The sequence below is a fragment of the Calliphora vicina genome, chromosome 3, assembly GCF_958450345.1.
Source record: "Calliphora vicina chromosome 3, idCalVici1.1, whole genome shotgun sequence".
Taxonomy (NCBI): Eukaryota; Metazoa; Arthropoda; class Insecta; order Diptera; family Calliphoridae; genus Calliphora; species Calliphora vicina.
Genome location: NC_088782.1, coordinates 87,164,671 through 87,179,305, shown reverse-complemented (window position 1 = coordinate 87,179,305; position 14,635 = coordinate 87,164,671). Strand labels below are relative to the sequence as shown.

The window sequence follows — 14,635 nt, the reverse complement described above, 5'->3', positions numbered from 1 at the left end:
AATATGTATTCATGAGGACTGTTTTAACACACAAGTGTTTTATTCGACTCTATCAATTCATACATATTCACCACGAACTCATAAGATTTTTCTACAACTTGACCAAAAAATTTTTTTTTTAAATAAACATATTATCTCACATTTATATAATTATATTTTTATTATTATAAAATATTCGTACTAAATTTGGTATTTCTAGTTCCATTAGTTTCGGCCATATCATGTTATTAACAGCGGATGTTCGCTGAGGTGGGTCAACGTCTTTCCACATATATTTGTCCATATATGTTTTACCGATTTTTCCAAACATTTTTGAGAAACTAGAAACATTGGCCCATAATCATAGTCAGAAATAAAGAATACTTTAAGAGAATTAAACTCGACTTTACTCAAGAGTGGACTTTAGGTCTATCATAGACAAGTTAAAATATACTTCTGACGTTGAAGTCGACTTGAAATATAAAACTAGCTGAAGCTGTTATTAACTCGTTTAACAACAGCATCAGCTGTTCTTCACCAAGTAAAAAAGTTCTGCAGAAAGTAAAAAATGTTTAAGTTACAAGATATTGGTAGAGATTTTGCAATTATTGAACAGTTATCAATAAAATTAGTACCAAAATATTCTAATTATGATATTCATCTTATATTTTACATTTTTCCACAACAAACAACTTTTTTTCTTTAGTTGTCCCGGTTACTTTTATTGTTTACCTTTTTTGTTTTTTTTTAATTTTGTATGTCAGCTGTTCAGCGTTGCCACTTGCCTGTATTTTGTTGTATATTGTATGAAAACATTTTCTACAATTGCGGTGGCACCCAGTTAAAGTCGGTTCAATTTAAAACATACTTTAATTTTGACTATAGTTGCAAAATAATTAAAAGCAGGTTTTTATTTTAAAGTTGTTTCTAAAAAGAACCGACTTTAGTGTTTGACTATGATTATGGGCCATTAATAATAAATTGCATACCCTTAGAGGTCCTTTTATTTTGGCTCTAACGCACTTAAAATTCAGTTGATGAAAAAAATTCAAGTATTTGTCCACTGTTGGTCAAAAATAGGTCAAAAATCGAGGTTGTCTTGGTTTTTTCCTCATATCTCAGCCATTTGTGGACCGATTTTGCTGATTTTAAATAGCAAAATTCTCGAAAGCATGTCTGACAGAATTATTGAAGATTTGTATCCCGAAGATATCTGGGGTCTTCAGAAAATTGATTTCAACAGACAGACAGACGGACATGGCTTAATCGACTCCGCTATCTAGAATATATATACTTTATAGGGTCGGAAATGAAAAATGTAGAAATTACAAACGGAATGACAAACTTATATATACCCTTCTCACGAAGGTGAAGGGTATAAAAATAATCAGCTGTTTCATCGCAGTCACCTTTCTAAGTGTGCCCTGACCAAGGCCTTGGACACCGCCTTATAATAAATTCCCAATGAGCAGTGTTGTCATATTATTTTTAAAAGAAAAAATGCTTTCATTTTAATAATTTTGTTAGAATTTCTATGCCCCTTTTACAATGCAGAAATTGAAAGTCAGACATTTTTCTCATTCTCTTTTGAACTAACCTACTTATTCAACCCCTCGCCCACAAACTTCGTCTGTCTTTCAATTTCTGCATTGTAAAAGGGGACTATACAAAATAACAATTTTAGCGTCTTTTATCTTTTGTTTTATAATTTTTTCTAGAAGACGTTTTGGTAACACTGGTAAAGAAAAGAGAGCGAAGTGCTGAATAGTGAAGAGAAGCGTTTTTAAAGCAATGCTATTAGTCAGCGTTGTCAACTTTAATATTCCAAATTCATGAAAAAACGCGTATTTCTCGTAAAAAGGCACTAAAAAAATATTTTCCAATTTTCTAAATTAAATTAAGTAAATCTAGAAAAGGTACTATCAGATACATTTTAGATTCTTGAAAAAATTTAATAAATTTCTTTGTGTCACAAAGTATACAGATGCGTCCAATTTGACAGTTCAAAAACACTAAAATCAGCTTTTTTTGAAATTGTTTCGATAGAAAGAGAAAACAAATTTGCGGTTTAATACAGACAGTGCGTTAAAACAAACAACTATATAAAAAAGCACAAAACCAAACCCAAGGTGAATTTATACAAGGTGGAGTCAGTCAAACAGCTGATAATTTTTTTTTTCGCTTTTTGATTCTAACAACTGTAAAAGCTTGTTTTTATATTTAAATATCTACATATTCTAAGCTTATTAACAAAATATTTATTGTTTACATAAATAAGTAAAGCCCGCACTATTCAATTATCTACACTATATAAAGTTTAAATACTTATTTGTTAAATTTTTCATTTTGTTTTTTTGACATTTGTTAAGACCAACCGTTGTTTTTGTAGAACTGACACCACCTTGTATGAATTCGCCTTGAACTATAGGATACAATTTTTGGTATTGAAAATTCATACAAACTCAAATTTAGAACATATTTATAAAACTCTGTTGCCTGTAGAAAATTTAAAAGTTACCAACACTTGTGTAATTTCGTTAAGGGCACCATACACTATCGAAATGCTTGATGTCACTTTCGTGTACGTGTAATTTGATGCTTTGATGTACACTTGATTGATGACTCGTCAATCTGCATTTTATTTTTGATTTTGTGGTGTTAACACCAATAGCGGGAATTATATTTAATTTTTATTTGCACAAAATGTATTTAAAAATGTCAATATCGGATGCAACTTTAATTGCAATAACGAGAACATGTTGAGAATAAAGAAAAAATCAAAAATAATAAGCGAAATATGTAATATAAAAAATTATTCTCTTCATCCGACACGCTCATCAACCTAACGCCTTGAAATATTTTTGTAAATGACTTCGTGATTGATGAAAAAACACCATACACTATCAAAAAGTGACATCAAGCATGCTAAAAATCAAAATGTTTTTGATTTTCCATCAAGCGTTGTCGGTGTCACACATACAAACACATTTTCACTAATACTACCATAGTGCTTGATGAGTATTTTGATAGTGTATGGTGCGCTTTACTCACACATGTTTAGAGTTACCCAGCAGTTCTAGGAGACAGTACCGAACTAGTGATTTTACCCATCATTTAGGGTGGGAGCTAGTTACTTCAATAGCCACGTGACTAGTAATTTTAACACGGGCATGTCCTAGGCAGGGGGTCAATTGTCTCCTTTTGATTACAATGGGACTGTCTGATAGCTGGTCCAAAGTAGGCAACGCATTGGATTCACAAACTGGTTACATAGCGTTAGTTACCTTGCTAGCTTTGTAACTGGTTACTTGATCAGCTACTTGACTAGTATTTTAACACGTGCATGTCCTAAGCAGGGGGTATATTGACCCTTTTGATTACAATGTGACTATCGGATAGCTGATCGAAGGTAGTCAACGCTTCTGGTGGGTAAAATAAACTGCAGTACAAAAAAAAGTTTGAAGTGACTTCACCATAGGTTACTAAGAGACACTAAAGCGGCTATTGACTTCATGCTATGTTACATGCGATATCAGTATACTTAACAAAAATAAAAATAAACTGTATGAGAATTATATTAACACAATTTGTAAAAAACCAGTTTGTACGAATTACTCACAAAACGTTTAAAGTGACTACACTCCAGATTACTTAGAGACACTTAAGTGTCAATTGTCTTCACGTTAGATTACTTGGGATGTATAAAGTAACCAATTGTCTTCTCTCTGCACTACAAAGTGCACACACGTGTCAAATGACCAAAATATATAAAATGGAGTCAGCCAAGTGATAAGACATTTGTGACAATTACTGTCTTTAAGGGATACATTGACTACTTGCTTAACTGCTGGGTAGGTACTTTTTACTAACACATGTATAGAGTTAGGTACTGTTGTCAAAGAGTTGGACTACTTATACTTTGATTAATACTATGTTCACATTTGCAGAGTTAATCATCTCAAACGTGATTATCACAAAGTATACAGAGGCGACACGGCAAAAAAAAATATATTTGTCTCTTTCGCTCGAAACAATTTCAACTGGTTTGGTTTTGTGCTTATTTATATAGTTGTTTGTTTTAACGCACTATCTGTATTAAACCGCAAATTTGTTTTCTCTTTCTATCGAAACAATTTCAAAAAAGCTGATTTTAGTGTTTTGAACTGTCAAATTTGACACCTCTGTATACTTTGTGGTGATTATGCTCTAATCACATCAAAATCGAGATGATTATCCATACATTTAAATGATTTGTTAATCGCTTCAAATTCACATGATTAAATCTTAATCATTTCATTAATCACGTAGAATCAACTGAACATACCTCAAGCTGATGATGGTGTAGCATCGGCCACAAGGAACATACCTATCAGATGTACTACCGATAAATAAATTTTTCATAAACAACTATAAATAATCCATCAATTCTCACAATTCCTTCATTAATAAGTATAAATAATCGGCTGATAACTTTATTAATTTTGCTTAAACGCGTTTAATGCTATGTTTTGATTAAGTTAATCAAAGACGTTCACATTACATTTGAGATGATTAAGTTGACACTAAAATGATTAATGCTATGTTCACACTTGGGCTTTTAAACGCGTTTAAGCAAAATTTTGATTAAGTTAATCAAAGCCGTTCACATTACATTTGAGATGATTAAGTTGACACTAAAATGATTAAGTTGACAAATAAAAAACAACAAACAAATTAATATTTCTTTAAGGCATTAAATATGGAAATAAATACTTTATTAAAGATACCAGCAGATTATTTTAAACTTTTTAATTATGAAATTGTGAACATTGATGAATTATTTAAGGTTTTTTAAGAAAAAAAACTTCTGTCAAAATTTATTTATCGGTACTATACTAAAAGGTGACCGATGCTACATCATATTCAATTTGGGGTATGTTCAGTTGATCCTACGTGATTAATGAAGTGATTAAGATTTAAGGCTCCATTAGTCTTTGCGTTCTGTAACGTTCCTGTTCTGTGCCGTTCTGAATGCTGTTATATTGTAGTTAGTTTTTCCGTAAGATCGTATCAGCTGTTTTTAAAATAATAACCAAAAAACCATCTTGGTGATTTTGTTACTATTTTTAGTGTTTTTTGTATTTAGACCTTCAACATATTATTGTGAACATTTTTATAAATACATACATATATTTTTTGTTAATGATTTAATTTAAACTAATTTTTTTACACACATAGTTAGTTCAACCATGGGTCGGACATATTTTTATGCAGTTTGATTATTTCTTATCAAAATTGTACATTGTTTGAAATACATTTTTTCATTAAACAATGTAATACTTATTTTTATTGAGTTCAGTATTTATTGAAATTAAAAAGTCGACAACACTGGTATGGTTGATTAAAAAGTTGCTGAGAGAGGTTTATTTTTATATATTTCATACATTTACAGTACATTGTAGAATTTACTTTGGTGTACCCTGACCGCATTGAAGTGCATAGAAAAGTTGTTGTTCAGTAGTTTTACATTTGTTTTCAGCGTGTGAAGTCGTTGTCGGAGTTCATGTGGGATTTGTTACCTGAAGGGCGTAGTTTTTTGTATACGAAAAAGAAATAACTTAAACTCAAAAAACTTGTCGAATTACTATAACGTGTTTAAATAGGTTCGTTTCCCAACTTTGGAGTACAAGTCACTACTAGTGTATAAAAATAAAGGTATATAATATATACATATTATGTACCTATTCATTAAGTGTTGCTCTGTATGTATACATATAAAACCTGTTTTAATCCATAATACAGTGAATTTATATCATATCTCTGCACATTGTTTTCTAATTTGTATACATACGTGTGCATCTACATATTTTTACTATATTTATGTGTATATGAGTATATAGAGTTCGTTAATATATAGTGAGATCTATGGGTAATCAAAACAAATAAGATTAAAAATATATAACTTGTGTTGAAAAATGTAAACAAATAGTTTGTTTATAATATAATTTGTGTTAAAAAAATATTTGATAACACCAGTGATAACATAACTAGATAAACATTGTGTATATACATACATATATATGTATATACTATATACATCCGTAATTTTCTAATAAAAAAAATATTTAATTTGTTAATGCAATGAATTGAAAAAATGTGCCTTTTATCAAATAATAATAATGGAATGCTAACAGAAAATCCTTTGAATGCATATAAATATTGAATGGTGATAAGCATGTCAATATGTACATAAAAATATATGTATACAGTTAAATGATGAAATACATATTTAATATAAAAATCATAATGTACTACATAAATAAAACTTAAGTTTCAAATTAAAAATTTTGTCAAACAAGTAAAAAATATTATTGCCGGAACAGGTTGCATACTATTGGTGATTCATAACATATAAACAGTAATACATTTCTACCTACCTGCGACTATTCTAAAAAAATCAAAGTGTCCATAAAACCAGTTTTAATCCATGTTCATTTAACATCATATAAAACTGGTCTGTAATTGTGTAATTTCTTTTTTAAATAAAGTATTTCACAAAAAATTTTAGAATAGTAATTGTGTATAATAAAACTAAGTAATTTGAATATCGATAATAAATAATCGTTTGAATATTAAAAATGTACATATAAAATAATATAATAATGGTTCACAAACGAAACGATTAAGTTTATATTAAATAAATAAAAATGAGTTCTACTTTATACATACATATGTACCTATATGTTCGAATATAATAATATAAGTTTTTTACTAGTGGCACTTACAATAATAAAGTGAATTAATAAAAAAAATTAAACTAAGAAATTAATTATATCTTTTTTATTTAAAAAAATGTTCGTCAAATATTTTTTGAGAATTGTCACAAGTAAAAACATGCAATTGCATATTAAATAAGAAACACTTAAATATCTTAATTTGCATATTAACAAAAGTACATATCTTTAAAACTATGTTTTTTATCTCCGAAGAATTTCTTAAAGAACCAATATTTTTGTGTGCGAGAAAGTTAATTTGTTAAATTCTTACCACTAGTAAAACTAGAATCATTTGAACGCCATTCCGAGTTAGGTGTAAATGTAGTATGTACCCACTGTTGCCAGATTTGCCGATTTATCGGCATTTTGGCGATTTTTGTTTGTAAAAATGGCAAAGTGCGATTTGCCGATTTTAGTCCTCAAAATGTCGATTTTATGAAGAGTCTATTTTTATATCAAGGTTTTCATATAATCATTTAATTAACAAATATAATAGATACAAACTGAACCATAAATGTTTTTGTAAGATAGAAGATGATATATAAAAATGTAATCTGAATTTAAAGAGCTTAAATTACTTGATTTTAATAATTTAATGAATCAAAATGAAAAATGTTTGTTAGATTTTGGAAAAAAAATTTTGAATTTTTTATTTTTAGCCGCGCCAATGCGGAACGAATATTTAGCCAAGACAAATTAATAAAAAAAAAAATTAAATCGTTTATACAAACAGTTGAAATATGTCTATAAACCTATACTAAAGACTTTAAAATTAATAGCCTGATACTTGATTTTTTCGAAATTGACATATAGTTGGTTCTAAAGTATATTTATACAAGTACATGCAACTCTACAACAAATCAACAATAAAAAAACAACATTCATTTTGTTTGTGTAAAAACGGGTGAGATTGTCAAAAACTGTTGACAAACAACAAAGTAAAAAATTTTGACAATCTCACAAGTATTTACAAAGGAAATTGAAATAAACAGCTGATCACTTGCATGTACTTGTATAAATATACTTTGGTTGGTTCGAATATCGCATACGTCTTTGGAATGTCTTTGAAATCCCTTTCATATGATATATGATGTGTGTGAAGATAAATTTAAATTTATTTAGCACAGACCTAAACCACATATTTTAGCTCAGCCCATTTTGCAGTTAACAGAGCACTGTTAATCACTTAACAGTCATAATACTTGAATTATAATAAACAAATTTATACCTACAATCTCTGAAATAATTTCAGAATAAGAAAAAAAATGGAAAAAATTAAAAAAAAAACTATCCATCTGAAATAATGGATGGATATTTGAATCCATCGTAATATCAGGATTCCAATAAATTTGAGTTTTGTGAAAAAATAAATCTGGAGAGGATTTTTGGCCATTATGGAAATTAGGAAAAGGGCTCGGATATGACACTATATAGAAATGGTAGTCCTAGGGTCACTGAATGGAACTGTGGTAGTGGGATATCTGAAATAATTTTGGGATTCCAATAAATTTGAGTTTTGTGAAAAAATAAATCTGGAGAGGATTTTTGGCCATTATGGAAATTAGGAAAAGGGCTCGGATATGACACTATATAGAAATGGTAGTCCTAGGGTCACTGAATGGAACTGTGGTAGTGGGATATCTGAAATAATTGGGATTCCAATAAATTTGAGTTTTGTGAAAAAATAAATCTGGAGAGGATTTTTGGCCATTATGGAAATTAGGAAAAGGGCTCGGATATGACACTATATAGAAATGGTAGTCCTAGGGTCACTGAATGGAACTGTGGTAGTGGGATATCTGAAATAATTTTGGGATTCCAATAAATTGAGTTTTGTGAAAAAATAAATCTGGAGAGGATTTTTGGCCATTATGGAAATTAGGAAAAGGGCTCGGATATGACACTATATAGAAATGGTAGTCCTAGGGTCACTTAATGGAACTGTGGTAGTGGGATATCTGAAATAATTTTGGGATTCCAATAAATTTTAGTTTTGTGAAAAAATAAATCTGGAGAGGATTTTTGGCCATTATGGAAATTAGGAAAAGGGCTCGGATATGACACTATATAGAAATGGTAGTCCTAGGGTCACTGAATGGAACTGTGGTAGTGGGATATCTGAAATAATTTTGGGATTCCAATAAATTTGAGTTTTGTGAAAAAATAAATCTGGAGAGGATTTTTGGCCATTATGGAAATTAGGAAAAGGGCTCGGATATGACACTATATAGAAATGGTAGTCCTAGGGTCACTGAATGGAACTGTGGTAGTGGGATATCTGAAATAATTTTGGGATTCCAATAAATTTGAGTTTTGTGAAAAAATAAATCTGGAGAGGATTTTTGGCCATTATGGAAATTAGGAAAAGGGCTCGGATATGACACTATATAGAAATGGTAGTCCTAGTTCCATTCAGTGACCCTAGGACTACCATTTCTATATAGTTATATTTAGCACAGACCTAAACCACATATTTTAGCTCAGCCCATTTTGCAGTTAACAGAGCACTGTTAATCACTTAACGGTCATAATACTTGAATTATAATAAACAAATTTATACCTACAATCTCTGAAATAATTTCAGAATAAGAAAAAAAATGGATAAAATTAAAAAAAAAACTATCCATCTGAAATAATGGATGGATATTTGTTTCCATCGTAATATCAGGATTCCAATAAATTTGAGTTTTGTGAAAAAATAAATCTGGAGAGGATTTTTGGCCATTATGGAAATTAGGAAAAGGGCTCGGATATGACACTATATAGAAATGGTAGTCCTAGGGTCACTGAATGGAACTGTGGTAGTGGGATATCTGAAATAATTTTGGGATTCCAATAAATTGAGTTTTGTGAAAAAATAAATCTGGAGAGGATTTTTGGCCATTATGGAAATTAGGAAAAGGGCTCGGATATGACACTATATAGAAATGGTAGTCCTAGGGTCACTAAATGGAACTGTGGTAGTGGGATATCTGAAATAATTTTGGGATTCCAATAAATTTTAGTTTTGTGAAAAAATAAATCTGGAGAGGATTTTTGGCCATTATGGAAATTAGGAAAAGGGCTCGGATATGACACTATATAGAAATGGTAGTCCTAGGGTCACTGAATGGAACTGTGGTAGTGGGATATCTGAAATAATTTTGGGATTCCCAATAAATTTGAGTTTTGTGAAAAAATAAATCTGGAGAGGATTTTTGGCCATTATGGAAATTAGGAAAAGGGCTCGGATATGACACTATATAGAAATGGTAGTCCTAGGGTCACTGAATGGAACTGTGGTAGTGGGATATCTGAAATAATTTTGGGATTCCAATAAATTTGAGTTTTGTGAAAAAATAAATCTGGAGAGGATTTTTGGCCATTATGGAAATTAGGAAAAGGGCTCGGATATGACACTATATAGAAATGGTAGTCCTAGTTCCATTCAGTGACCCTAGGACTACCATTTCTATATAGTGTCATATCCGAGCCCTTTTCCTAATTTCCATAATGGCCAAAAATCCTCTCCAGATTTATTTTTTCACAAAACTAAAATTTATTGGAATCCCAAAATTATTTCAGATATCCCACTACCACAGTTCCATTAAGTGACCCTAGGACTACCATTTCTATATAGTGTCATATCCGAGCCCTTTTCCTAATTTCCATAATGGCCAAAAATCCTCTCCAGATTTATTTTTTCAAAAAAGTCAAATTTATTGGAATCCTGATATTACGATGGATTCAAATATCCATCCATTATTTCAGATGGATAGTTTTTTTTTTAATTTTTTCCATTTTTTTTCTTATTCTGAAATTATTTCAGATATTGTAGGTATAAATTTGTTTATTATAATTCAAGTATTATGACTGTTAAGTGATTAACAGTGCTCTGTTAACTGCAAAATGGGCTGAGCTAAAATATGTGGTTTAGGTCTGTGCTAAATAAATATAAATTTATCTTCACACACATTGATATATGAATTGTTTATGTACATGACTTAGAGCTAGTTTCTTACTTGTCAGTTAAACTCAGCTTAACACGCTGTTATATTAGGTTAGGTTAGGTTTTCCAGGCAGCCACGAAATAAGGAAGAGAGAAAGAGCAGCTCACATGGGTCCATCAATGGTCCTTTTGTGTTACCTGAAAGTAGAAGAAAGAAGAAGAAAGAGGGACAGATATAAGTGAAAAAGGGAGAAGAAGAAGATTGAAGAAGTTAAGGAGGAGATGTAAGAAGAAAAAGAGAGGGAGGAGATCTTGGAGAATTTACGTGCCAATGAGTCGGCGATCATTGGGTCACTCTAAAGTGATCCCCGTGTCTGGTCTTTTCAACCAATTACTTCTACCTATAAAGGCACTAATGCCCTCAAGCCTCATATTCGAGAGCTCAGAGAGACTATCAAGGGAACGATGCCCCAGAAACCTTAGGCGTAGATCTCCTAATGCCGGACAATGACAAAGAAGATGAAAAATAGTTTCATCCTCCTCCTCATTTTGACAACTTCTGCAGAAGTCGTGGTACGGCAAACCAAGTCTCCTAGCGTGGTTACCAAAGGTGCAGTGTCCAGTTATGACCGCCACTACACCACTCAATTGTGAGCGTGTAAAGCCAAGAAGATGAATTGTCCGTCCCCGATTTAGTCGGGGCCATATCGTCCTGGTCATAGTGCATGTGGGTTCACAGTCCCATCTTGCCTGAGCGAGCTCATAGTAGAAGTTACTAATTTGTAGCTTGCATTTGGATAACGGAATCCCACATAGGAAATCTATGTCTCCGTCAGGTAACATGGCGCCTTTTCTCGCCAGATCATCGGCAACACAGTTGCCCGTAATAGTAATATCCCCGTGTCCCCGTACCCACTTGAGTACGACTATTGAATGTCTCGCCATCCTGTTTAAGGATGCCCGGCATTCCTGGACTAAGTTAGATGTTGTGTATACACCTGTCAGGGATTTTATAGCTGCCTGACTGTCAGTATATATACAAATATCCCTGTCAGATATCTTGTTATAACTAAGCCAGTTAGCCGCCCTTTTGATGGCCGATAATTCAGCCTGAATAATGCTACATTCATTCGGAAGTCTGAAAGATAACCTAATATCGAGTTCCCGAATATAGACACCTACGCCAACTCGATCTCCCTTCACAGAACCGTCCGTATAGACTGAGAGACCCGTTGTGTCATGTAAGGGCCCGTTCATTGCTTCCGTACCACACGGAATTGAGAAATCGAAATTCCTCGCTAAGAAGGGCCTAGAAATGCAGTAATCGATATTCTCCGGAAGAGTCTGAATACTACCTATTATGCTGGCGTGACCATATGGAGCGTGTTTCCACGCACCAATCGCGTTTAGCCTAAAGGCAGAAGTAAATGCCATTTTTCTTGCCATAAGATCCACAGGGATCCAGTTCAATATAGTAAAGAGCGACTTTGTTGCGGTCGTTCTTAAAGCTCCTGTTATCAGGATTGCCATTCTCCTTAACACTCTCTCGAATAGCATACACGTCGAGCCACTGTCTAGTGCCTTCCACCAGACAGAAACTCCATAAAATAGTGTCGGCTTAATGACCGCATCACATAGCCAGTTGACAAACTGGGGTCTAATACCCCATTGCGTACCTATCGCCCTCTTACAGACATACATAGCCGTCAAGGCTTTTGACGTCCTTGAAAGGGTATTGGGTTTCCAGGATAGTTTACTATCCAGAATAACTCCTAAGTATTTTGCACTGTCCGATAGTGTTAGTTCAACACCATTTAATCGGGGAAGCGAGAAATGAGGAATCTTGTACCTCCTTGTGAACAGTACAAGTTCAGTTTTGCCTGGGTTTACACTCAATCCACTGTCCGTACTCCACCGACTCAGTATACTGAGTGCATGTTCCAGGCGTTGTGATATCGTGTCCAAGTGGATCCCAGAGACTGCCACCGCGACGTCATCCGCGTAGGCGACAGTTTTATAACCTAAGAGATCCAATTTCCTGAGCAGACAATTTATGGCCAAATTCCACAGAAGTGGTGATAAGACACCTCCCTGAGGTGTACCCCTAGTGGCCATTCTCGTGATCACTGCCGTTCCCTTTTCGGAGCGAATGATCCTGTATCGTAGAAGGTTTGTGATGAACCTTACAGTTGATTGGTCTAAACCAAGATCCTGTAGAGCTGAAACGATAGTTGCAGATTCTACGTTATTGAAGGCTCCTTCTATATCCAGAAAGGCCACTAACGAGAAATTACCAAATTCAAGGGATTTCTCAATATATCCCACTAAGGAGTGAAGTGCTGTCTCAACGGATTTGCCTTTCATGTAGGCGTGTTGAGAGGGAGATACTGATCCTTGTTTCAAAGACACTCGTATGTGGATGTCGATGATTCTTTCAAGGGTTTTCAGCAAGAATGATGATAGACTTATTGGTCTGAAATCTTTTGCTTTGGTGTGTGACGCTTTCCCCCCTTTCGGAATGAATGTCACAGTGCATTCGGTCCACCGTTTTGGTATGTAGGACCATGCAAGACAGGCATGATAGATAGTTATCAGCCAAGGAGTGACTAGATCTATATTATTCTGTAGATCAGCGGGTATTATACCATCTGGGCCCGGAGACTTGTAAGAGTCAAAACTCCGTATGGCCCATTTTATCAAATGTTCGTCTTGGGATTGTTCGGTTGGGATGCACTAGCAATATCTGGAGGCAAGTTCCCCGGAAAATGAGTGTCCATGAGTACTTCTAGTGTCTCACGTCCATCAGTAGTCCACCTACCATCCTGTTTCTGAATATAACCTTGAACAGTTGGTGTTTTCGATAAGATCTTGCGCAGACGATTTGTCTCAGAGGAACTTTCGAAGCCGCTGCAGAAATTCCTCCAGGACTTACGTTTCGCGCTCCTGACCATATTCTTAAATTTGTTCAACATAGACTTATACATTGACCAGTTGCCTGATCTTTTCGCCTCGTTGAATAGTTTACGACAATTACGCCTAGTGTTCGCTATGTCTAAAGACCACCATGGAGGTCTTACCTTTCCTCTGCGAGCAGAGGGAGTGCATGTACGTCTTGTGGCCTCACTGAGAGAAAGTGTGAGCTTTTCCACAGCGCTTTCAATGTCCTTAGTGTCACCTATGAGAGGGGGTGAGGGAAGTAAACCATCAAGGATCCGCCTGTGATCATCCCAATTGGTTTTCCTCCTATTTAGAAAAGGCTTTTCCTTCTCAACTTCCAATTCTATTAAGAATGTCAGATACCTGTGATCAGACAGAGAGCAATCATCTGAAACCTTCCAATTCCTTATGAGTTGCGAGTGGCTTGCACTGACAAGCGTAATGTCCAGAACTTCTTGCCTATTTGCTACCACAAAAGTAGGTTCTGAACCTCGATTGACAACTACCAGATTAAAGTCTAATATGAAGTCTAGAATGTACTCACCTCGTTCGTTTCTATCTGAGCTACCCCAGATTGTGTGGTGAGCATTTGCATCAGCTCCGATAATTACCGGAGTTCTGGCCCTATTTGCGGCACGCATCATATTAGATACCAGGTTATTCGGTGGTGGTTCAACCTGGTCGTGCGCCATATAGCTCGAGAGCAGCCACACCTTACCTGCACCTGTCTCCCAAGCAGCAGCTACTGTATCTTCATCGCTGTAATCAGGAAGAATGAAGATATTAAGATGGTTCTTAACCAAAATGCAAGATCTTATTTTACCTGTGCGTCTTATGTACAAAAGTTTGTACTTTTTGGCGTTGAGTCCACGAATTTCGCCATTGTGTATCCACGGCTCCTGGACCAACGCAATGTCCTCCCCATATTTAGCAATGTGGAGGAGCAGGGCAGCCGAAGCTGCCTTAGAGTGGTGAAGGTTCACTTGGATCGCCTTCACCATGGTCTGGATCATATATGACCGTAACGTCGATGTCT

The 14,635-nt window shown here is 34.0% G+C and overlaps 1 protein-coding gene across 1 annotated transcript in view; it reads left to right on the top strand.

Annotated features, from left to right (window-relative positions):
- Window positions 1-5,477: 5,477 nt before the first annotated feature.
- Window positions 5,478-14,635, top strand: part of kug (kugelei) — a 733,937-nt gene continuing 724,779 nt past the window's right edge. Inside the window, exon 1 of the mRNA XM_065505961.1 lies at window positions 5,478-5,673. The gene's annotated coding sequence lies outside the window, so the exon portion shown is untranslated. The remainder of the gene's footprint in view (window positions 5,674-14,635) is intronic.